The following is a 24,980-nucleotide window of genomic DNA, read 5'->3' on the forward strand; positions in this document are numbered from 1 at the left end:
ACAGTTAAAGCCCAAGAGAACAACTTTTGGACAATCTTTTCATTTGGGCTTGGAAGTAGAAATGGGGTGAAAGGAGATAACTGCTTTCTGAAGGTTTGCTGTGTAAGAACAGAACAACTGGCAAATGTCTATTAATTTCTCTACTCACATACATCTGTCTTTTCCAGATTGTCAAAACAGAACAATAGTTTAACTTTTGGTGCTCTTGGAAGAGCTGGCTTGATAAGGCATTCCCAGAAAACTCTATTAGTGAGTGATCTTGTCTGTACAATTTTTCACCGGGCAGAAAATTTTCCATACAGAATGCTGCCAGCTTTCAAGAAGTCAGAGTTTGCTTTTCATCCTGAAATTGGGTGGGCAATGGGGGGGAAGAAAAGCAAAGTTTAGATCAATAAATGAGGGAGAACCCCTCCCCCATGCGCTTTAAACAACAGGTGGTTTTGCTGTGCACCAGCTCCTTTATGCACTGCACGAACTGTAGGCGGAGCATTTAAACTGGGTGTCCCTGGAACGTGCTGCTTAGAGATGAGGGAGCCCGTCCGACAGCGTTCGTCGGGGCACATGGGGATTCCTGCCCGAGAAGAGACTCTGTTGTCAAGGGGCTCAAGGGCTTCCTGCTCCAGGGATCTGGGTTTTGCCTTCATCCTTTTCCGCCGCCCTCAATGCATCCCCCCATCCCCTCCCGCCCTTCTGTTATAATGCGGTGGGGTTATCTCCATCCTGAGCCGGGTCTTCCGAGGAGCTCCCAGAGGGGCTACTTTTAGTGGTGGCTGTCCCCCTCCTCACTTACCCAGGGGAGGAACTGCGGGAGCGAAGTCGACGCTGCACGCACAGAAGCTTCGAGTTTTCCGCTCCCTGTTAGGGATGAGGGGGGTGGAGGTCGTAGTAGACGCAGCCGACCCCCGGGACACAGACTGCCCGGTGGGCGTCCCAGGGGCCCGGTCGCGAAGCGCCGGGAGGATTTTTTCCCTTCGTCCTCCAGGAAAGCCCCCAGCGGTCGGCGGCAGCCTTCGCTGGCCAGTCCCAGGCGCGGGGTGGTCTCAGCAGGGGAGGAAGTTCCCGGGCGCCGCGGCCTGCGTCACAGCGGGGCTGGCACCGCGGAGTCGGCTCGGCGGGCGGCTGCGGCGACCCCGGGCCCGGGCGCTGGGCGGCGCTGGCTGCCGCTGGCCGGGCCGCACGCGGGGCGGTGCTGGAGGCGGCACCGTCCGCGGCCGGGGAGGCGGCGGGGAGGAGGGCTGCGAGGCTGGGGCGTTAGCCGCGTCCCGGCTCGGAGCCCGCGAAGAGGACGAGGAAGGAGGCGCCGCCGTGGCCGTGGCCGCCGTGCTCCGGAGCGACAAGCCATGAGCGGCGGCCCCTCGGGCGACCCCGTTGTCGCTGGCCGCCGCTGAGCTCGACCCGGAGGCAGCTCACCGCTCCCCAGCACCTTCTCCAGCCGGCAGCCCCGCGCTCGGAGGTAAGGGCGGGGAGCCCGCGCAGGGATGGAGAGGGGCAGCCGCAGAGGGCTCCGCGGCTCGGTCCGCTAGGCGCGCCGGAGCCAGCCCTCGCCCCGCCTCGCTCGCGTCCCTGCCTCCTCCTGGCTCTCGGACAGGCAGAATGTGGTGGCCTGCCCAGCGTGTGGTCGCTGCAGCCATCCGCTGCTGCACTCGGGAACCCGCCAACCCCGACCCTGCCCATCCCACGCTAGCCCCGGCGTCCGGGCAGGGACCTCAGCCTGGCGCCCGCCGAACGCCGCGCGGCCGCGGCAGGTTCTGCGGACTGGGGGCGGGGGACACGAGGAGCAAAGGCGGTCACGGCGGGGCTGTCGTCGTTCTTTCCTACCTTGAAAATCCCTGAGACCCCGGGGCCTGCCCCTCCTGGTCTGTACCTCCCTTGCCACCCCCCAAACGCCTGAAGTTATTAGCACTTTGGGGGAGAGAGAGGAATGTGTAGGTTTCCGAAGGGAACGAGAACGCTGCTCACCTGCGAGGGGGCTTAGCCGGATCGGGCGGGCCCCGCAAGCCGGGTGTCTAGGCCAGCGCTCGAGGCCAGGACCGCTGCCTTCATCCCCACCTGAGGCCTGCTGACCTTTCCTTTTCCCGCTGGTTCCCAGCAACGGGCAGTTTAGGGATGGAGCTAGCAACTCTGGAACCCTCGGACGTGCTCTCTGGACGCCAGTGCCTTTCTTTTCTCCCTCAGCCAGTTCTTCCCTTCCCCACCCACGCCTACCCGTACTCATCGGATTCCAAACAGTTTCTTCAAAACCTCGCACCATACCTCGCTTTGCAATAGGCGGACACCTAGCCCACATTCTAATGCGGATATTTCGGCGTTAGGGCCAGGCTTCACTCGGTTTCAAATTCCTTAAGCATTTTAAACTCTCAGCAAACCATTTAAAAAACACTTTCAGGTTCCCAGACTCCATAAAGTAAAAAAAATAAGAACCAATCAATCTTTGTGGGAGTGCCGGCCGGCGTTTGGCAGAGGGGGGCTTGCATGACCCTCTTTAACACAGCCTTTGGAGAAGGGAATAGGTAAAGGAAATCGCAGGCCTATTTTAGGCACACACTTCTTACAAAACCACGGTAGTGTAAGAAATGCAGCCTTAACCAACGGTCACATTTCCGGGCAGGTGTGTAGTGGTTTCCTAAAGCATGGACAGGTCATTAAGATGCCATCTAGATGAGAGAGGAGTAAAAGTGGTGGTAATCCATGTATAAAGCTGATTGGCTCTGGCATTCTCTTTATTTTTTAATGATTCTTGGAAAACTTATAAACCCAAAATGTAATCTGAACTTCACAAAATTTGCTCATATTCATAAACCATATGTTGGATATATGGACAGAGAATAGATTACTAGATTTATACAACACTAATCTACAATATTTGAATTTCTCCGGACTTACTTAAATAGGAAGGCCAAGGGTGTAACCCTGAATGGCTTTACTTTGGAGTGATTAACTTAAATCCAGTCTTGGGGTCAGTTTGTTTGCTTGTTTCCTTTGAGGGGGTCGTGGGTAGCACTTTTGTCAGGATGGATATTTTCCATGGTTAACATAATTGTTTGGGGCCGGTCGATTAGGTCAGTTGGTTCAAGCACAGCCTTGTAACACCAAGGTCACAGGTTCAGATCCCTGTACCAGTCAGCTGCTAAAAAACCCTAAAAATCAAAAACATAATAGATTGACCACAGATGGGGCCCACCAACCCAATGAGTATATCAGAGATAGCAAGAATATTTAACAATTTTCTTATTAATAAAATTGTCAAAGCCTTTGTTAGTGGTATTAATCTCTTATTTCTCAGATTGACTAAACCCTTTATTTAATGAAGTGTGTTTTCAAAAGGGAGTGCATTTGGTGAAAAAAATGCCTTAGGAGCTGAAAGAAATTAATGAAAATTTCCCGCTTATATGAAGTTTATCTTTTTAAAAACAACACAAGGTTAGAAATATTTTTAACTCCTAAGGAATCTAGTTTTTACTGAATAATTGCTATAATTTTTTAGTAGTCTGTAGTATTCTAAAGTTACAGTCACCTGTAACATTATAATAAGCCCAAGTTCAAAAAGATATGAGGTGGAAACTATACTTATTTTGCTAAGAATTTTGTTAATGGTATAATATAGTACATTTCTACTGTATAATATAGTCTAGCTGCTCTAAGTACCAAACACACATTCTCTCCTATTCTTACGACAAATCCCTAAGGTAGATGGTGCATCCACATTTTATAGAAGAAAGCTCAGAGTTCTTGCCAGAGACCATAGAACAAAGTTAATGCCCAAATGAGGCCAAGCCTCATTTGAATTTTGAGTCAGGGCCATCTGTTTCCAAAACCCATGTTCTTGCCACTGTCTCTATTAAATAACTGATTCAGAGCTCAGCCTCATGGACAGTTCACTCCTCCTGCCCATCAGCTGTTCTCATCCACGTGACGACAATGGTCTCATAGGCTGCAACACACTCCCAATATTTTATATCGCATCCCTGGAGTGTTGACTCTATCTCTAGTCCTGGGTCACTTATGAAAGCATATTACAAACAATGAGGGTGGCACTACTAGGGAGGTATCCTTGAATCCATTTAATCTTTTTTTAAAAAAAACTATAAATCATTCTACACTGGCAAAGGGTAAAGAGCATGGCATCAACATAGGAAAAGCTGGTATCAAATTCTGGCTCTACTGCACATTGGAATTCTCAGAGCCCCGGTTTCCTCTTGTGTAATGGAATTCAAAAAGCCTAGTTAGCTGGATCACTGTGTGGATTAAATGTAGCAATGCACATAAAAGATAACTCTTGTCACCTGGTAGGTGCTCAGTATTAATACCATTGTCTCCTGGTACTGACTGAAATTTCTGCTGTGTTTCACTTTATGCCTATTTTACATGCATGTAGTGATTAGTCAGTGCTATCAGTGGTTCACTCTTCATTAGAGATCTAATCTGGTTTTTATTTTTTTTATTTTTTTTATTTTTTTTTTTAAAAGATGACCGGTAAGGGGATCTTAACCCTTGACTTGGTGTTGTCAGCACCACGCTCAGCCAGTGAGCGAACCGGCCATCCGTATACGGGATCCGAACCCGGGGCCTTGGCGCTATCAGCACCGCACTCTACCGAGTGAGCCATGGGCCGGCCCCTAATCTGGTTTTTAGCATCTTTAACTTTTGAATCACATCCTTTTTTTTTTTAGTCTTGAGTAAGAAACATACTCACCTTTTGTAGTTTTTCCTTTGTTCTACTCTCACTATTTTTTAGAACTTTACTAGCAATATTTCAATGGATTGGAATTTGTATATTTTTTGGCAAACACACTTCCCTGTTTTCTGCCTCTCCTGATCTTTCAGTTTTGCTTATCACTTAGGGTAACATGGCAATGCCGGTATCTCCCCACCACACATCTCACCCTTGATCAAGCCTCTCCGGCTAACCCTAACCTTAATCCTAACCCTAACTCTAACCCTAAGTCCCAGCCTAAATATCATCTCCTTCCTGAGCCCATGTGCCTCCCTCTAAATCCTTTGTCAGTTCACTTATAATTCAGACAACATGTATCCCTAATGCTTTTTTAAAAAGTTGTTATATTTTTAAATTTTTTCCCTGGTAATATACTATGAAAGAATGTAAACTCTTTGAAGTCAAGGATATTTTTCTATTTCTTTATATTCTTTTCTTAGGATAACACACAGATAGTTTCTATTTCCTGAATGAAAGACAAGTCATATATTCTGGGAGAAATCCTTACAATAATTAGGAAAGACACCCAAATTATTCATCTCTATTACATGATTGTTAGTGGCAACTTACTCGTTATTATTACACTTGTTCATCCCAGACTTCTACACTAACTTAACTGGTAATACACTTGCTGAAAGGCCATAGTTCTTAAACAAAGCCTTGGTCATTAGGTACCATATCTTGTTATTAAGTTGCTCCCATGGTTATATAATAGCCTCATTAGTTTGCAAATATATTGAGCACATCAACAGTATTGAGTAGTTTGGCATTTTAGTTGGGGTAATGGTCCAGATGGATTTCTTTAATTAGGAATAATACTTACCTGGGAGGAAGGAACATCTACCTCAGAGGGAAGGTTGCGATAATGAGCAAGGGGGATTTCAAACCACTTTGGTTGGAAATAGGACAAATCATGGCAGTGTGGAGGCTACAACCAGAGTGACCTTCATGAGAGAATTAGCACAGGCAAAAGACCTAGACAGTCTCACCACAAATGAGAGGTGAAAAAAATAAAAACAAGAAGGCAAAAGAAATGAAGAATGACTATAACGCTGTGTGACTGAGATCGACTATATATCAGTCATTCCTGAATGGTAAAATAGGAAAGAGACTGTAGGGTCAAGATGGGCAAGAGAGGAGAGAAACTAGTGTGGCCTTGAACATCTAGCACATTAATTTACTTCCACTTGCTCCCAGGGCTAGCACAGAAAGGCAAGAGGGTAATTTCAGAGCTTTTTTTGGATAGTTTGGCAGGAATATGTTGAAAATTTCCTAATCATTAAAAAGTAGAGAATGACTAAGCTCTTTATCAGGGTGAAACAAACAAACAAACAAACAAAAATCTGGGTTATCTACTTAGAAATGTAACATGTCACAAATTTTAGGAGTGAATTTAGGATCATTTTCTGGTGTTGGATGATTGTATTTCTTAAAAGCTCCTCCACCTGCATCCTTTAGTTTACTGGATGGGAAGCCCTCCCCAGACTTCAGATGTTCAACATCCTTTATTTATTTCTGTTATTCTGATAATGCTCTGATATTAGCCATTCATTCTTGTGACTGGTCAATTATATGTGGATATAAATTAGTTTGTCTATATTAGAGAATTTGTATTTTAAACCATTTAATTATGAAATATGGTGTTCCATATCAAAGACATTTCAGTTCACAACGAGTAGATATTGGGGAGAGGAGGGCCCCTGAAGTCATTCTTGGCTTTTTCATGTTCGGTGCCTTGCTCGGTTTCCCTAGGGAGCATAAGCCTGGGCTTCTGATGCCTAATCTTGGGAGCTGCCAGGACTGGAGGAGCTTATCTTCTTTATATATTGGTGCTTTCAGCATCTGAGGCCTCTCATACCCTGGAATGCTTTCTTCCCCCAAAACAACTCATCCCTCATCTCTTCCAGCTTTTATTTTAATCATATTGTTTTTTCCCCTTTTCTTTACCCTTAAAACTCCAGAATGTTTGTTTTTCAACATCATTTCTCTCTGTTTGATTTTTGGAGTTACACTGAAACTTCCATGAGAAAAGAGGCCATATATGTCTCATTCACTGCTGTACTACAGCACTTGCAAAGTGCTTACGACGTAACCTCCTGAGAAATAGTCGTGTCATAAACATTTAATGATATATTTTACAATAACATTTCTTACATACTATCTTGGAGTAGACCCACTTCCTTTTCTATTATTTTAAATTATGGTAATGAAATTTGATGGTGTAATTAGAAGTCATCCTTCTTAATAGGGATATAAAATATGGACATGTAAATATTTCTACATGTGATTGGAAATTAGAAGCAAGCATATAAAACACGAAGTCAGGACATCAATGTAAATCCTAGGTAAAAATCAAGAAATAAGTTAAATATATGAAAACTCATGGGTCCTGTGAGTTTTCCCTGTGTATTTTAAGAACTTATCAAAATCAATGAAAATTACTAACCATTGTTTTCAAATATCTTAAAGGTTTATGAAAATTAAAAACATGTTCAAATACTTTCTTTTGTAAATGGGAAAGATATAACCTATAAGTCCAACTTCTGGGAAAATACTGTAAAGGATTATTTAGTTAATAACACCTTGATTGTTTAAGTAACTGTGAGAATGGCTTCATTAGGAAAACACTGACAGGCTAATTTATATTATCTCCCTTAACATTCGCAAGGTGCTTACTGATAATGAATGTGTTAATCAGTAAAGTTAGGAAATACCACCCAGCACACATAACTTTCTAGTTAATGCACAGCTATGTGGATGATTATAACCAGAAAGTGGTTATTAGTTGAGGAGCAGACAGCTGGAGGTGTGTCCAGGATTTGGATCTGCATTGGGTGTTTCAGCATTTTATCTAAGGATCTGGATGGCATGATAGAAAAATATCTGATAGTTATATAAGTGACTCCATGGTGAATACAGTGCCTTGGTGTTGAAACAGGGGTTTGAAATGAGCTTGGCACAATAAAATAACTAAAATTAAAATGAAAGGAAATAGTCAGAACCAAGCAATTAAATTCATTTAAGGAAAGTACGGGGTGGGACCTTGAAGAAAAATAAACAAATGAACCATACTGATATACTAGATTTTTGTTTGTTGTATTATGTTCCTTGATGTATCACCAGTATTTAGAACACAGTGCACAAAATGTAGCAAACATTCAGTAAACATTTGCTAAATGAATAAATGAATGAATTGAAGATGGAGGAAGACTATGTGCCATTAGGGCAAAAGTAGACTTATTGCTAAGGGGATGGTGAAAAAAACTTTAGGGGCAAATAATTTATGAGCACATTTCAAAGTTTTAGTTCACTATATGTAAAAGGCTTCTGGGCCAATTCAGAAATTCATTCTTAGGGACATTTGGTTAGAAAAGTAGATGGTTAGATATTGTTAGGCTAGACAAAAAATGTGGGTTCGAGGTCACTAGGCTCTTGACTGACAGCCGACAATTAACTGGATGGCTAGGTAGCTGATTTCTAAGAACAAGTCTCATCCCCATTCAAATTAATCAAAAATTGCTTAAGCATTTTGTAAAGAATGTTAATTTCTTCACAAAAGGAGATTGTGAATTCTACCTTGCCAGTAGGTTCTGTCTCAGTTCAAGTTTGAAACATTTGAAGTGGTGGACTAATGGGTACAAAACTATGCTATCTACCCTAAGTGAATCGTTGTTTAGTATATGTATGTGTTGAAACAACACATCGTATCCTACAAAAATAAACACAAATAAAATGGAAAAAAAATAGTCACTCGATTTAGACAATCTTTGCAGATCTGTTTTGGTCAAGAAATGATCTGTCCATCTCATTCCATTTTTGTAATAAGGTCATTGAATTCGTTGCCTATTCAATCACTTTGTAGATTTCTTCATTTATGCTGTACATCTGCAATCACAATTACCAGTAATATTTGTTTAAAACACTGACACAAACTGGTATGAGTTTTGAACTAGTTTTCTACATCAGGGAAGATTTTCAAAGCATCATCTAAATTAACACTGTTTCAGTGTTATCTACTTCACATGGTTTATGAATCTGGGCTTCTATATTTTGTATTCAGCATGTTTTATTTTAAAAGGTACAGCAACAGGTGTTTACTAACACATTTTGTGTGTGGTCAGCAAGTTCACTGCCATGTGATATGATATTGAACAACCACTAAGTTAACTTCTTTGCAGAGTTTATAAAATCCCTTCAGTTATATATTTGATTGCTTCTTTCAGTCTAGAAATACTTCTTACTACTCTCTCAGCTTGTTAACTCCAAAGCCAGAATCCGAGAAGTATCTAATTTATCTCCATCAGACTTTGCCTACAGTACTTATAACTGTGGTATCCCTACTTTCTTGAGGACCTGCTCTTTCCCTTAAGATTCTTGACATGTTAGGAAGTTATATTCTTTACTGCCTGAAACTTTGAGATTCTGTAGGCCATATAGTAAGTACCACACTAGTATTCAGGAAGGACATTGTAGGCATTGTTACTATTTATAAAGTGTAGCATTAGTATCTTAATAGTAGGATTGTCATACCAAACTAAATTCATCTCTAAATGTAACACTTTTGGCATGGCATGTTAAAAATTAGGCTTATTCAGTTATATACTGATAAAAAGGACAGATTCTTACTGAACCTATGCAAATAGCTACATAACCAGGAGCAGTAAGGGCTTCAATAATGACTGCCATTCTGCACAGTGTGGAGAAGGCAAATCTATATATGTCCCATTTTCTAGGGGATCATGATTCCATGGTAGTGGAGTTATCTACAAATGAGATTTTACTGCTTTTAGGTGTAGTTAGAATAAGTAAAGTTTATCTGAATAAAAACTAGTTGTGTTTTTCTAAGTTTACCCTCTTTAAATTTCAATTATTAAGAAGATTATTGTTATGTTCTCCTGAGTATTCACTAGTTTGTGATCACAGCTTTTCCTATTATCATTTCATATAAGATGTTTTCCTTCATGGTGGTAAAATACTGGGAAATTTTGTTTGTTTCAGAATTCTATAGATTGTGCTGCTGTTGGGTAGTATTCTGAGGAATGTAGTCCCTCAACCCCTAAAACAGGGTTTCTGACATATACAGCATTATTTATACCAAATAGAGATTTGAATTTTGATGTAGCTGCAGTTATAACCAGTAATCGGAGATATTTAAGTTAGAAGTCTTTTGGTTTTAGCAGTTGTTTTTTTTTTTAAATATACCATACAAATATATTGAAGTAACCTGCCAAATTGAGAATTAGAGATAATGTAAGAAGAAAAAAGGGGGATTTATCAGATACCTTGCAAAAAATAAAACATCAGTGGTGGAATAGCTTGTGCCAATTAACTTTCAAGCAGATAACAATTATAAACTCTGAACAAAATATAAAACCCAAGTATTTGAAGGCATGGGAGAGCAACCAAAAGCAAGTAGGACTGGAGGGGAGCTGATCCTTGAGAGGAAGGAACTGCACTGGGTGACATTTGAATTATGGCTTTTCTCCTGAAACAATTACCCAGTCCATGTGGTCCAGAGCTGCTAAATCTCAAACCACAATACTGCAGACATACTGACTTGAAAAGTCGTTTGAGCCTTCCATAGTGGTTGGAAAGTAAAGGGGAAATCCTGGGGAAAAAGGAGTCACATAAAGGGAGAGTCCCAAAATCTGCATATAAACTTTCTCCAAATCTTTGCCAGATCCTGGAAATGCTGATGGGAGGTGAGAATCCATGGACTCTAACTGCAAATAATAACTGGAAATCTAAAAGACATGAGCAGATATTTCAGTGGCTACCCACCTTAGGAGAGACAGATTTTGGAGTTTGAGAATAACCAAGTTAATGGCCTGCTAAAACTAAAACCAGTACTTTTCAGAGGAAGTTAACAGACTTCAGAGCTTCTATAACATATCATCTAGAATATCTAGTATAAAATCAAATGATCAGACATAAAAATGCACATGAAAATGTAACCCACAATCAAGACAAGGAATGGGCAATAGAAATTAACTCCAAGGTGATCCACATGTTGGAATTAGCAGATAATGACTTTAAAGCAATGCAAAAAAACCAAAAAACATAGTTGTAATGAATTAACAGATGAGAAAAAAAGAAAAAGAAAGAAATGGAAACCATAAAAATAACAGCAAAGTGGAAATTCCAGATTGAAAAATCCACCGGATGGGCTTAACAGCAAATTGAAGATGGCAAGGTAAAGAGCAGAGAACTTAAATATATATCAGTAGAAATTATTACAATCTGAAGAATAGAGAGAGAAAGGATAGAAATTAATTGAACAGAGCCACAGTGACGTGTGGAACAATATCAAAAGCATAACAATGTCTTAGAAGGAAAAGAGAGAGAAAAAAACGGAGGTAAAAAAGAAAAAAAAATTGAAGAAGTGATAGCCATAAATTTCCTAAATTAGGTAAAAAAAATAAAGTTACCAATCCAAGAAGCACATCATACAACAGCAGGTTAAATACAACAAAATCATTCCTAGGAATATAATCATACTCTTAACTACTGGAAACCAAAGGTAAACAGAAAATGATAAAAGCAGCCAGAGAATATAAAAATACATCTTATCCAATAACAACAATATTAATGATGACTGAGTTTTTCTTAAAAAATAATAGAGGATAGAACATTATAATTGAAATATTAAATTGTATTCTTTGACCACAATAGAATTAAATTAGAAATCGGTGACATTAAGATATCTAGAAGAGCCTCAAGTATTTATAAATGTAATAACAAACTCCTACATTTCTTATGGGCCAAAGAAAAAATTCAAGAAAATTTAAAAATATTTCAAACTGAATGATAAAAATACAATGGAAATTAATGGGAAAAAACAATGACGTAGCTAAATCAGGACAGAGGTAGGTTGGTAGGTAGACAAATGATATATAGATAGATAAATGTGCTTATATAGAGCTTGATGTGCTTATATTAGAAAATAAACATTTAATATCAATGATCTAGTTTCTCCCACAAAAAGATTAAATTTCAAAAGAAGTGGAAGGAAACAATAAAGAGCAGAATCAATGAAATGGATGAGTGATAGAGAAACATTAAATAAGCCAAAAGTTGGTTATTTGAAAAGATTAATAAATCCAGCAAAACCTGTAAAGAGGTGGAGGGTAGGGGAAAGAGAGTGAGGTAGAAAACACATTAGCAGTATCAGGAACAAAAGAGATGTGTCGCTACAGACCCTACTGACATCTTTTAATGATAACAAAGAAATATTGCAAAAAGTAAATGACAATATATTTGACACATGGGAAAACAACTTCTTGAAAACACACATCAGAAAGCCTGAAAAAAAATTTATTTATAACCAGAAATCTTTCCCTTAAGTAAAACTTCAGACAAAAGAGATTGAATCCCAAGAATGCAAGGTTGGCTTAACATTCAAAAATCAAACACTATAACCACTATATTAAATGATCATATTATTTTCTGTCATTTATTATCTCAATAGATGCAGTCAACATTTTCAACATCTATTCATGATAAAAATTCTGAAAGATTATCTATAAATCTCATAAAGGTCTTTTATTTTAAAATAACCCATAGCTAGTAGCATCATACTTAATGGTGAAGTTTTTAATGTGTTCCCCCAAGACCAAGAATTAACCAAAGATATGTGCTCTCACCACTTTCATTCAGCATTGTACAGGAGGCTAGCCAGTGCAATAGGGATGACAAAAATTAAAGACAAAGATTGGAAAGAAAAAAGTGAAACTCTCCTTACAGACTTTGTGATTAGAAGTTAGGATTCCATATCCTAAGGAATGTACAAAGCAACAACTATGAATAAGTGCCACACTAATCTCTAATTGATACACAGTTATTTAAAATTTACAAAGAAAAAGAAATTAGAAATAAATCTGTTGACAACTACTGTGTCAGTCAGCCCTTGTTTGTGAACATAGCAAATAAGCCAGCCACCTAATAATAGCAAATACCATAATCACAGTAATGACATTTTACATATTAATTTTGTTTTTACTTGACAGCTTCCCCCATAATGTGAGTGCAATAAACAGAACTACCTACTGTTGACCTAATTAAGGAATTAAGAAGCAAATCAGTTTAAACTAATTATTTCTAGCATCTCTTTAACTTGTGAGTGTCACATCATGGTTTATAGAAGAGGGACCAACCTTTGGTGCTACCTAGATGCTCTCTAGTGTGTTATCAAACGTGTTTTGGGTATAAAAGCATCTGCTCCTTTTGTTATTGCTCCAAATTTGGAACATGATCTTAGAGTAAAGCAACATTTCAAAATGGTGTCAGATAAGAATACAGATGTCCAAGGAGAAGAGAAGGCCATAGTGGTGGCTGGCTTATTAACTAGTAATAACTATATCAGAAAGTATATAAGAAATGTTAGAATTTTCATTTCTCGAGAGGCTAGGAATCCTTAATATTTTGCTTGTTTGCTTTCAGTTATTTATAATTTTGAAATATCAAAAGCAACACAAAAGCATGATAGCTAATTTCCCCTTCTGTAAGAACACATTTGGGTTGGATGAGAAAAGAAAATAACTTTTGCCATCTGTGTACAACATACAGTAAGTAAATTACAGACTCATACTGAGAAAAGACCACCTCAAAAATAATTTCCTTTTGAGTTATTAGTTACCTATTTTACTTAGCTACTTTAAAAAATAATTTTACCTCAATATGTGTTATTTTTTATATAAATCACATAGGCCAAACAATGGCAAATGACAGTTTTTAAAGTGTTAATGTTTAGTTTTTAAAATTAATTTTATGACGCATGTTATAATGAATGGCTATAGTCTTATCTGAATTTTGTAAAGAACAAAATATGTTCATGTATAGATGTGATACGTAGGTTAAAACTATTGTGTGATAAGATTTTTGCCAAATTTTGGTAATTACCTAGTTTTAATGTTAGTCTCCAGTCTTAAAATTAATTATCTTCAATTACAATTTACATTTCCACTGAAAAATAATACAACCACTGTTCATGTTAAAAACTCACCAGAGAAATGCAACATTCCATGATCTCACATTATTGCAGCATTGCCTAAAATTTACAACCATTAAAGAAACAGACAATAGTTACAAATCAATGTTGTTGAGCACATCTATCATCTTAAATTTTTCCCATAAATAATGATCAGCTATTTTACCTATGAGACAATATAAGGAAGTTAGTATCTTCCAGTTAAATAGGCATGCCATCAGAAAAAAAAAGATAGAATGAAGTAAAATGCATAAACTAATAATTGTACAAACTAAAATACATTTTTAACAGCTTTATTGAGATATAATTTACATACCTTAATGTTTGTTTGTTTATAGTATACAATTCAATGTTTTTAAATATAGTTACCAAATTATATAACCATCACCATAATCTAATTTTATAACATTTTCATCACCCCAAAAGAAACCTGTACCCATTAGCTATCACTCCCTACACCCCACCTTATCCTCTACCTGTCCTTCCGATCTCTAGAAAGCCAGTAATCTAATTCTGTCTCTATAGATTTGCCTGTTGTGGATATTTCATGTAAGTGGTATCACACAATATGTGTTTTTTCGTGACTAGATTCCTTCACTTAGCATGTACTTGAGGTTCATCCATGTTGTAGTGTGTATCAGTCTTTTATTTCTTTTCATTCTCAAATAATATTCCATAGTATGGACATATCACATTTTGTTTATCCATTCATCAGTTGATGGACATTTAGGTTGTTTTTACTTTGAGACTATCAGGAATAATGCTCCTATGAACACTCATGTACACATTTTTTGTGGACATGTATTTTCATTTCTTTTAGATATGTGTAGAAGTGGAATTGCTGGGTCATATGGTAACTCTATGTTTGACATTTTGATGTAAATGAGGTATAATTTTTGCATCATATCTCTAACTAGAATAAAATCAGTGCTAAGACATTTAACTGTCTTTTTAATGAAATTTAACAAAATAATTTGTCCAAGTATTCATCATTATCAGGAATGTCAATTGAACTTTACATTTTATAAAATTCACTCAAAATTATTTGCAAAATATTAAAGCACTGGTAAATCTCTTTGCATTTTGCATGCAAAGTTCTGGCTAGGAAATATAGAAAGGGCTGCTAAAAGGTGACCAGATAGCTATTTGCGTATTTTTTGTTCTTTATCCTTAGTGACCCGTGCACCATCCATTAACTCCAAACTTTCCTGCTGTGCCTTTTTTTCTCTCTTTGTTGTGTCAGGAGGGGGAATTTTTCAGATTCCCTTATTCTAGATGTATAAGTCCTTATTAGATTCTGTCTAGAAAATGGGAACCCCATTTATTTGAAAGACTTTACAGTCTTAATTTCTGTCTAGAAGAAGGTAAGGAACTTTTGAGAAGTAAAACAACTTTCCTTAGTTGACATTTTGGGGGTCACTATTTTGCCTCGGATGGGGGGGGTGTAGAATTTACGTTGATAGATTGTAGATTGTATCTGTTTGCACCAATTTACAGCTATTCTTTTAATTCATTGTCAGCTACAGACACAGCAGTAATTTCCTTTAATAACCCTTTCTCTTCACACCCTTGTGGAACCACCCAGGTAGATTTCCTCTCCTCCCTTCATCTCAAAGTGAATCCATTTGTTTAATGAGGCATTCTCAGAGATCACAAGACAAACTCCTGTGACCACTTAACCTTCATTCTTAGAGGCATTCTAACTGGGAAGCTATTGTACCCAAAAAACTCACTAGCCAAAAAACCAGAACACTGAAAAAATAGAACACTACAAATGTGCAGAAAACCTCTGAACCAACTCTATATACTTTTACAGTTTTAACTGTTAGACAAATGTAAGTACAGATGCAGATATATATACAAACAAACCCACTGCAGGCAAAACACAAAATAACTTAAAACTTCTGTGAATGTTGTCAAAGTATAATTTTCAAAAAGTTAAACGTGACTCAAACAGATATAAAATAAGCATGTCAAAGATTTAACTCATAAATGAGAGAGCCAGCAGGATGGCAAAACTGTTTCAAAGAGTATTCAAGGAATTATTTTATAAAAGAATGTTAGAATAACATTGCTAGGTTAGATATACAACTAGGTAATGTCCTTCAGGTAAATAAAAACCATAATGTTTTGAGTTTTCTTTTCCACTGAAAAAAATCTACAAGTCTGGGATTTCACCAGTAGTAATTAGCATGTAAAAAAAGAAAAAGGCATATGTCCCTAAATAATCCTTGGGTGTGCCAGTTAAATAATTCTTCAGTATTATATTGAAAGGATATACTGCTCTTCCTTTGCCTCACTTCTAGGTTTTGGATACTTTGTTTAAACAGTGCAAACTTGCTCATTCTAAACTTTCTTTTTAAGGACTATGGTTTCTCAGTAATATAATAGACATTTAGCCATGGAATGTGTCAAAGAATAAAACACTGGCCATGGCAATCCGCAATCTTAAAACATGGGACAGAAACTTTGGGTTCTACACTTGCCTTCTATACTTATGTCACTCAGATATCAAAGTGTCGCTCTAGTTACATCCTGGGGGAGGAGTTTATTTTAACTACAACCCCAAATTCTTTTTTTTTTTGTCTTTTTCGTGACCGGCACTCAGCCAGAGTGCACCGGCCATTCCTATATAGGATCCGAACCCGTGGCGGGAGCGTCGCCGCACTCTCCCGAGTGCGCCACGGGCTCGGCCCACAACCCCAAATTCTTAGCACCCAAATAGCTCTGCAAGGCCTCAATTTAGATAGCATTTTAAACCCAGTACAATGAGAGTCCTTTCAAATGGCCATTAGACTTTGACATTCAAGTGCTCAAATTGCTGTATTTCAGCAAAAAAAAAAAAAAAAAGAAAAAAAGAATCCAAGGTTCAGGAAGAGAAACACAATGGATCTCAACAGCGTACATTCCATGAAGTACCTTGATACAGAGGCTGCCAACAGCTCTGCTTCTCTTGAGCTGAGTAAGTCTGTCCATGGGACTTCCAAGAACCATTACAACAGGAATTGGCAACTGCGGCCCATGTAGTTTAGGTCTGCAACCTGTTTTTGTATGGCCCACCTGCTGAGGTTGGTTTTTAAAGAGTTGTTTATTTAAAAAAAAAAAAAAAAAAAAAGAATATGCAACACAGACCATATGCGACCCTCTAATACCTAAGTATTTGCTCTCTCCTTTTATAGGAAAAATTTTACTGACCCCTGCAATTAAAAAAATTGACCAACGACTTAGCTGTTAGCATGTATCAAAGTTTTATAATAAATTCGTTATAAGGCAAAAGCTCTCTAATAGGCTAATTCAAAGATTTGCTCTTGGTAGAAATATTTTATAGCAAAAGAAATGGTTAGAAAATCATTAGATTTGACATCAAACAAAATAATATTTGGTTAAAGGTCACTAAACTCTTGGTTGACAGCTAGTCAACTGCATGGGTGGTAACTAATTTCCTGGAACAAGTTTTAGTGTGAGTAGAGTTCTTGAGAATCAATTGTTATACTTAGCCATTTTATCAGGAACACTACAGTAATTTCTTTCTGGGAGAAGATTATAAGTAACATCATACAAACAGGTTTGGGACAACTTTTCTTTTACAAGGCAATGTAGTAGTATATTTTAAAAGCATATACTCGGGTGCATCAAAAGAAAATAGACTGTAGGGATCTTTTGGCACCATAGTAACTCTTATAGATTGATCGGTTTAGCACTACACAATTAAATAGGAAGATGAGAAATCTGGAACAGAATCAGAGGACCATCACAAAGAAGATTAGAGCACTGAAAAACAGAATCCATGTGGAAAAAACAAAAGGAATTGAGATGTTTCAGCTATAATGAGGAGGTCAAAGAAAATTTAATAATTATTTTTGGGAATAAGAAGTGATCTTCCACTGAATATGAAGAGCAGTTGTATGTCTCTTCTGAAAAGAAATAAAAGTTTAACCTGCAGCATGAGGATTTCAGTGGTACCTCAAGTGATCAGCCTTTTCACAAATTTTCACAGAGACTGGGTCTTTGAGGGATCTTAAAAACAGAATGGAGTTAGGACTCTCTGCCATGGGACTAATATGGTCTTGCCTGAAAGTTTAGCCAGATAATTCCTTGAGATCAGCCATGTATTTATATTTAAGACCACTCTGGGTACAAACTACTAGATCTGCTGGCCTTTGGGGCACTGTCCCTGAGGACTTACTCTGTGATGGAGGGGGTAGGATAAACAAATATACAAGTGGGCAAAGATATGGGGTAGCATTATCACAGAAGATCAGGGAAATAGTTGGAGGTATTTAAATATCTGGAAAGGGAAAAAGTTGAAAATATGGCTCATAAGGCAAAGACCTGGAGGAAGGGAGGGACGTACCAATATCTGAGATAGGAGAGGTCCAAGCAGAGGGGACATACAACTACACTCATAAAGCTGTATCCCTGTCATGACAGAGGAGCAGCAAGAAGGCAAGTGTAGGTGGCACTGAGATATGGGGGAGCAGTAGTTTTTAAGAGAGGGTGTTACAGGCTCACGAATGTCTTGTCCTCTACTCTGAGATGGGCAGTCATGAGAGGGTTCTATGCAAATGAGATTCTTAATCTGACTTGGGTTTTAAGAGGATCACTCTAGCTGTGGTATAGAGTAGCCCTTAGCCAACTTTTTCATCTCAGGGCCTTTGCACTCTTAAGCAAGTATTGAAGACCCCAAAGAGCTTTATGTAGATTATATCTATAGATATTAGAAATTTAAAACTAACAACTATTTATTTATTTATTTATTTTAAGATAATAATAAAGCCACTACATGTTAACACAAATAACATATTTTTATGAAAATAACTACATATTTCCAAAGCAAATAAAAAGAATGGGAAGATGGCAGTGTTTTAAATTTTCGCAAGTCTTTTTAATGTCTGGCATTCAGTCTGTTCACTATCACGTGTCATGTAGTCTCTAGAAAACTTCACTGTACACTCACCAGAAAATGAGTTTAAAAAGCAAATAATGTTTAGTAGTCTAATGCAAATAATTTTGATCTTCTTGATTCCCCAAAAGAGGCACACTTTGAGAGGAAAGTAGACTCACGATGGGAGAAAGGACGGCAGCATGGAGAATAGTTAGAGACCTGAGGCAGTGAACCAAATTAGACATGCTGATGGCTGGGGTTATAGCAGCAGTGATAGTGAGAATTGGTTAGATTCTGGATATGTTTTACAGGTTGAGCCAGTTGGTTTTGCTGACAGAATAGATCTGGATGTGAGAAAAAGAAGCCAAAATTGACTCCAGGATTGTGAACCAGAGGGACTGCAAGGATAGGTTTCCTGTTCACTGACATGTGGAAGATTGTGAGAACAGCAGATTTGGGGGTGAAATAAAGAATTGTTTTGGACTTGCTAATTTTGAAAGGTCTATGAAACATTCAGTTGGAGATGTCAAGTCAGCAACTGGATATCTAAGTCTGGATTTCAGGAGAGGGGCTTTTTATTGCCTCTATATCCCTCAGTACTTTTAAAGGAAAAGCTGCATCAAAGTAAATTTTCTGAGTCCTTCAATGTCTGAATTATCCTATTTATCCTGCTCTCAAATTTGAAAGTTAGCTTGGCTGAGTATTGAACTCTAAATTGACAACTACTTTCACTAAGAATTTTAGAGGCTTTTTACCACTATTTCTAGCATCCAACATGGTTACTAAAAAGTATAATGGTAATCCACTTTTTGTTTCTTTTGTGTGTGCACTCTTACCCTCTCTATCCAACCTCCAACCCCTGCCAAAGCTTTTAGTAAAAGCTTTTACTAACAATACAGGATGCTAGAAGATAGTGGTAAAAAGCCTCTAAAATTCTTAGTGAAAGTAATTGTCAATTTAGAGTTCAATAATCAGCCAAACTAGCTTTCAAATTTGAGAGCAGAATAAATAGTATATTCGAGACAATGAAGGAAACAGAAAATTTACTTTTATCCATTCTTTCCTTAAAAAGTACTGAGGGATATAAAGGCAATAAAAAGTTCCTCCCCCAAATTCCAGACTTAAACAATTCTTCATGAGGGTGGAGTTCTCGTGACTTAAATACTTCTTAAAGGACCCACCTCTTAATACTGTTACAATACATGTTACATGTTACATTTCAACATGAGATTCGGAAGGAAAAACATTCAGACCATAGCACCATATTTAATAGTGAAGTGTAGATAGCTGTTTGGGAGTTCTGTGTGAATTGTGGAACTTGTCCACTGAAGGGCTTCACAATAGAGTGATCAGGTTGTGAGGGACCTTTTCATTGTATGACTTCCACTAAAATGTCACTGCTACAAGATTACAACTCCTAGCATCTCATTGCCTTCCAAGATCACGCCTAAGTCATCTTTATCCCCTACACAACCCAAAAACATATGTATGCATGACAGTGTATTGATTGGACAGATACACGTGTGGTTCTGTTTTATAAATGCAAAAGCACTAGGGCAGTAGGTCTAATATGTGTCTAATATATCACTGTCAAAAGTGGAGTCTAAAATCTTGGACTTACAGTGTAATGTTCTTTCTACAACTAATGTTCCTCCTACTTCCCATCAGTGCCTTCCTCAAGATAGAAGAGATTTACTATGTATTTCAGGAATCTGGAAGTAGAGCTACAAGCATTTCATGTTAAGGACCAAATTTTGTTTAATATCTTATATTTTAACTTTAAAATGCACATGAATTTTGCTTTTGAGTCTATAATTTTTGTTGGTTTCAATATATTTCCTTTTAATCCAAAATCTTTGAGTAAAGTCAGTGTTCCAGGAAAATATGCCATGTGTATCCCATGTGTATCCTGTGTGTATCCCGTGTGTATCCCGTGTGTATCCCATGTGTATCCCGTGTGTATCCCGTGTGTATCCCGTGTGTATCCCGTGTGTATCCCGTGTGTATCCCATGTGTATCCCATGGCTTCTTGTCCTCTCCCTCCTCCACTTGGCATGTATTCACCAGCTCCAGAGTGGGAAGTCCTACCCCATGTGACTAAAGAGTCAGGCTATGAGTTCAAATGCTGTCAGAGAGACTCTCCGTCTCCTCCTCAATACACAGTTGTGACTTAAACCAGAAAGGATATTGTTTCGTCATCTCTCATAATAGTCTGGACATGATCATGTGGGTCTGTGATGTTAAGCCTCCTTATGTCCTGATGTTCCACCATTGCTAACATGTATCTCTTGCTTATCTGATTGAAGATTAATAGTAAGCCCACATCCCACCTCAGAAGTGGGAGAAGGGTCTAAGGACACAACTCAGAGTTGAATACATCTTTTCCATTTATGTTCCAATGGCGAGGACCAAGTCACAGGGCCACACCTGCCTGCAAGTAACATGTACTTATCTATTCTTATGAGAAAAGGAGAGGCTGGATGTTGGGAGACAAGCTGTCTCTCCCATTGTGATGCTGCCAGCATATAGCCAGGGCACATAGAGCAAAGGGGCTAAGTAGTAGCTAGCAATGAAGATTCAACATGAGGACCCTTTCAGTGACTGTTCCTGGAGATCATATGACTCAGCTTCCAGGACGTCTCCCTTAAAGGGACATATCAATCCCACAGATGGCATCTGGGTTTGTCAGACACAGCTGCTGACCATCCTCTAGACCCCAGAAAGGCAGATGTGGTCTTGGATGGCAGCAGTCAGAAGAACAGCTTTTCCATAAGTGGTTCAATCTTCATGCCAGCAGGTAGAACCACCTATGAGGTGTGGGGTAGGGATGGTCCCTTGTTCTTAAGGAACGGTTCAACTGATTTTAACATTATTGGTCATAGCTAATGAGGCTTCCTTAAAACTTTGGGTCATGCTCCAGAGATGCCAGGTAATGAGTAAGCTCCAAGGGTCACGTAGTCTGTGGAGAATCTAGTTGAATAACACATCTGGGACCTCTGGATTTCCGGATACCTTATTTAAGAATGAGGACAGGTTTGCATTACTTGTGGCTTTGTTTCAGTAAATCCATGCAACAGGACAGGTAACATATGGGGGTTAGAAATGGTTGACTTAGAGAACCTGGTCTATCTTGAGGCAAGGGAGAAAAAATTACTGAATGTTTTAAAGAGGACACCACAATTTGGGGTACTCTTGGGCATTTTTCATGAACAGCAGATATAGAGGAACATGGGTAAATTGGATTTTTTAGAATCTAGAAGATTCTCAGGAGAGAAGCCTAACTAATATTTTCTTAATTAAATAATGAGGTTGATAATTGTCACATTTGCTGCCAGGTACTTTTCCAAGTGTGCATAATTTAAAGAGGTTAAATAACCTGCCCAAGGTCACCAGCTAGTAGCCATAAAGCTAAATTTTAGACCTATATCTTTCTGGCTGTAAAATTTGCATTGTAACCACTTCATTATGTTATATGAAATGGTGACTAGAGATGACTTACTTTTATTTTTATTTTTTAGATTAATGTGACTGCTTATGACTAAACTTAGAGTTCTGAGAATGCAGATTTCAATGAGATAATGTATACATATAAGATAATAACAGGAGTATTTTTTATTAGTTTTACTATTGACAGTATATTGTTTTGGACTAAGGACTTCATATCACCCTAAAGGTACAAAACAACTGTGATCAGTTCATCGAGAAGATAACTTGCACAAATTACCTTTAAGTTTTGTATTAAAATGCTATTAGTATAATGTTGGTATTCTAAGTAGGAGCATATTCCGGGTCATTGTGGTTTAGAAGGTGCTTAGAAGGATAACAGGAAACAGTTTGTTTCTGCAGAATTTTCAGGGGACCTATTCTTCGATAGGAAGGAAAATAAATTTAGACCCAAACTGGGGCCATGCACAAAGGACCATATAATATTAGAATATTTTATAAGATAAAACAAAAACATTTTAGGTGAGGCAATAAGTGTGTTACTAATGTTAAGCAGCAGATTTATTTCCAGAGAATCTCAGGAATGCAAGTGTCTGAGAGTATCTTTACATTTACTCAGCTGGACTGAAAATTTTTTTTTAATCAAAATATACCATGCTTTCAAAAAGCCCCCTTGTGCCACATCCAAATAAGAGCAGAATAGTTCCCTTATAAGACGAAACCACAAATCTTGAAAACAGAGGTTTTCCTTGATGTTTTCTGGCTACATTACTGTTTGGTTTAACTAGCATTTCTGGTAATGGAGTTGCTTGAGCCTCAGAATTAGTTTGCTTAGAATTTTTGTTTCTGCCAGACCTCTTCCTGTTGACATATTCAAACTGAATCAAAATTATTCACATGACATCATAAACCGTGTTAAGTCTAGCATTTGAAAACAGTCAAGATTCTGATATATTAATCTATTTGAGTGTGTTCGCTTGGAAACCTGGAATGAAGCCTGTTTTAAAATATGTTTGTTTTTACAATATACTCTGAAAAAGTTAGAAAATTCTTAACCTCAGTAAGGTTTTAAAATAGTCATTCCCCACATCTCAACATCTCATACTCCAAGGCATTTTATTTAGTGGAAGTGGGGAAGGTGGCAGAATAACTACATTTTAAAAATAACCACTATGTCCTCATTTTTAGAAAGATTATACCAAAGCACCATCTCTATTTTTATGTTAGGATCATCAATGAACAGGATTTAGGAAATCCTTATTATCTTTTCAAAACTAAGCAGTCAATATAAAAATTGAAGTGTATTTTTAAAAAAATTTTTAAATTGAAGTGTGTACCATTGTCTTTCATATTGAGTGATATACTATAAAATGTTTAATAAAAAATATATATGTACACATGCTGAAAATGGGCACTTTGGGACAGGAAAGTATACTGTCATTTAGCTATTGGGTGAAGTAGATTCTACTCTTTAAATTCTTTGAAATTATTAAGCACCTGACCAAGTGGCTGCAGTGCTAAAAGATTTAAAGCTGAAGAGTTAGGAGCCATTTCCAATGGAAAAGCAAACAAATTTAAAAGAAAACATCTATGAGCATATATTATACTCTGAGTATAATATAAATTTTAAAGTAAGCATCTCTGATATTATAACGTAAGTTAACAGGAAATTTTAGGTAGGTCACTCCGCTTTTGAGAAACCCTTCTGTAAAGGAAAACACCCTTTCTTGTTAATTAATTCCTAAATTAAATCAAGAAGGAATTCAATTCAAATGTTAATTCTGTTGTTTCTGTTGTCAATGGAATGTTAGGTTTAGTGACCTAAAATAACAGGCTCTAAAAACAGATTGCCTGGGTCACATTCAGGCCCCTGTGCTCACCACTGTGTAATCTCAGGCAGGATATTTAACCTTCCTAAGTCTCAATTTCTTTCTAGGCTTAATACCTAGAACCTAGGGTTATTTGGGGGTTAAATAATATAACACATGTGAAGCGCCTGACACAATCTAAGTACACACTAAACCTTAGCTCACATTGTGGAAAAAGTGGAGTTTTCCAAATATGTAAAGAGAGTTTTGTTAAGTAAGATCAATCCTCACTGTTACTCTGAAATAAAACACTTACCAAATAAAAGTGGACCCCACACAACTACAGTTCTAATGTTCAAAGCATCCTTTGCATTCTGAAAATGTGCCAGAGGGGTAAATCACTGCTACACATGTGGAGCTCTGTGTCCTATAAAAATGTTACTGCTCAGATAACTAGGTCGGGGGCTGGGAGTGCCAAAATAAGCACTCCCTTACAAAATTTACAGTGTGGGAGGGGAGATAGATGAGAACGTAAATAACCCAGGGGAGTGAAGGAGAGATCAGAGCAGGTAGGAAAGTGTTGCTCTTGGACTGCGTGTGAAAGTACTCAGCCACAGATTTCCAGAATAGGACGCTGCAACTATGGTCTAAGACCCTTTCAAATATTGTCCAAGCAGCATGCTCTTCCCGAGAGAGTGTTGGGCTGTGTGGGGAGCCTTTCAGTCCTGATGTGGTGATCTGGATCAATGTGGTGGTCTGTCTGGGTCTAGGTAAATATTAACTAGAGATATGATATTAAAACATAAATGCAATCATTTTAACTAAGAAAACCTGCCTTTGGTAGGGCCAGATGAAGCTCTGGTTTTTCCTTAAGACCACATTTGGTACATAACTGTACTTTTTATCACAAGAAGAAGAAACAGATATTTCTGGAGGTCTCAACCTCCACTGCATGTTGGAATCACCTGAAGATGTTTTTAAAAAATCTCATGCATAGGTCCCACCTTAGGGATTCTGATTTAAGGGCACCCAGGCATTAGCATTTTTAAAGCTCTCCAGGTGATTCCAATGGGCAGCCAAGGATGAGAGCCACCCCTCTACTCACCCTGGTTTTTATTTCCCCCAGGTGTTCTCTAACACATT

At 38.2% G+C, this 24,980-nt stretch overlaps 1 protein-coding gene across 1 annotated transcript in view; it reads left to right on the forward strand.

Moving 5' to 3' along the window:
* The first annotated feature begins 1,289 nt into the window (after nucleotides 1-1,289).
* LRRC8C (leucine rich repeat containing 8 VRAC subunit C) overlaps nucleotides 1,290-24,980 on the forward strand; it is an 86,556-nt gene continuing 62,865 nt past the window's right edge. The window contains exon 1 of the mRNA XM_063106560.1: nucleotides 1,290-1,453. The gene's annotated coding sequence lies outside the window, so the exon portion shown is untranslated. The remainder of the gene's footprint in view (nucleotides 1,454-24,980) is intronic.

This window comes from Cynocephalus volans, chromosome 8 (assembly GCF_027409185.1).
Source record: "Cynocephalus volans isolate mCynVol1 chromosome 8, mCynVol1.pri, whole genome shotgun sequence".
In the NCBI taxonomy this organism is placed as follows: Eukaryota; Metazoa; Chordata; class Mammalia; order Dermoptera; family Cynocephalidae; genus Cynocephalus; species Cynocephalus volans.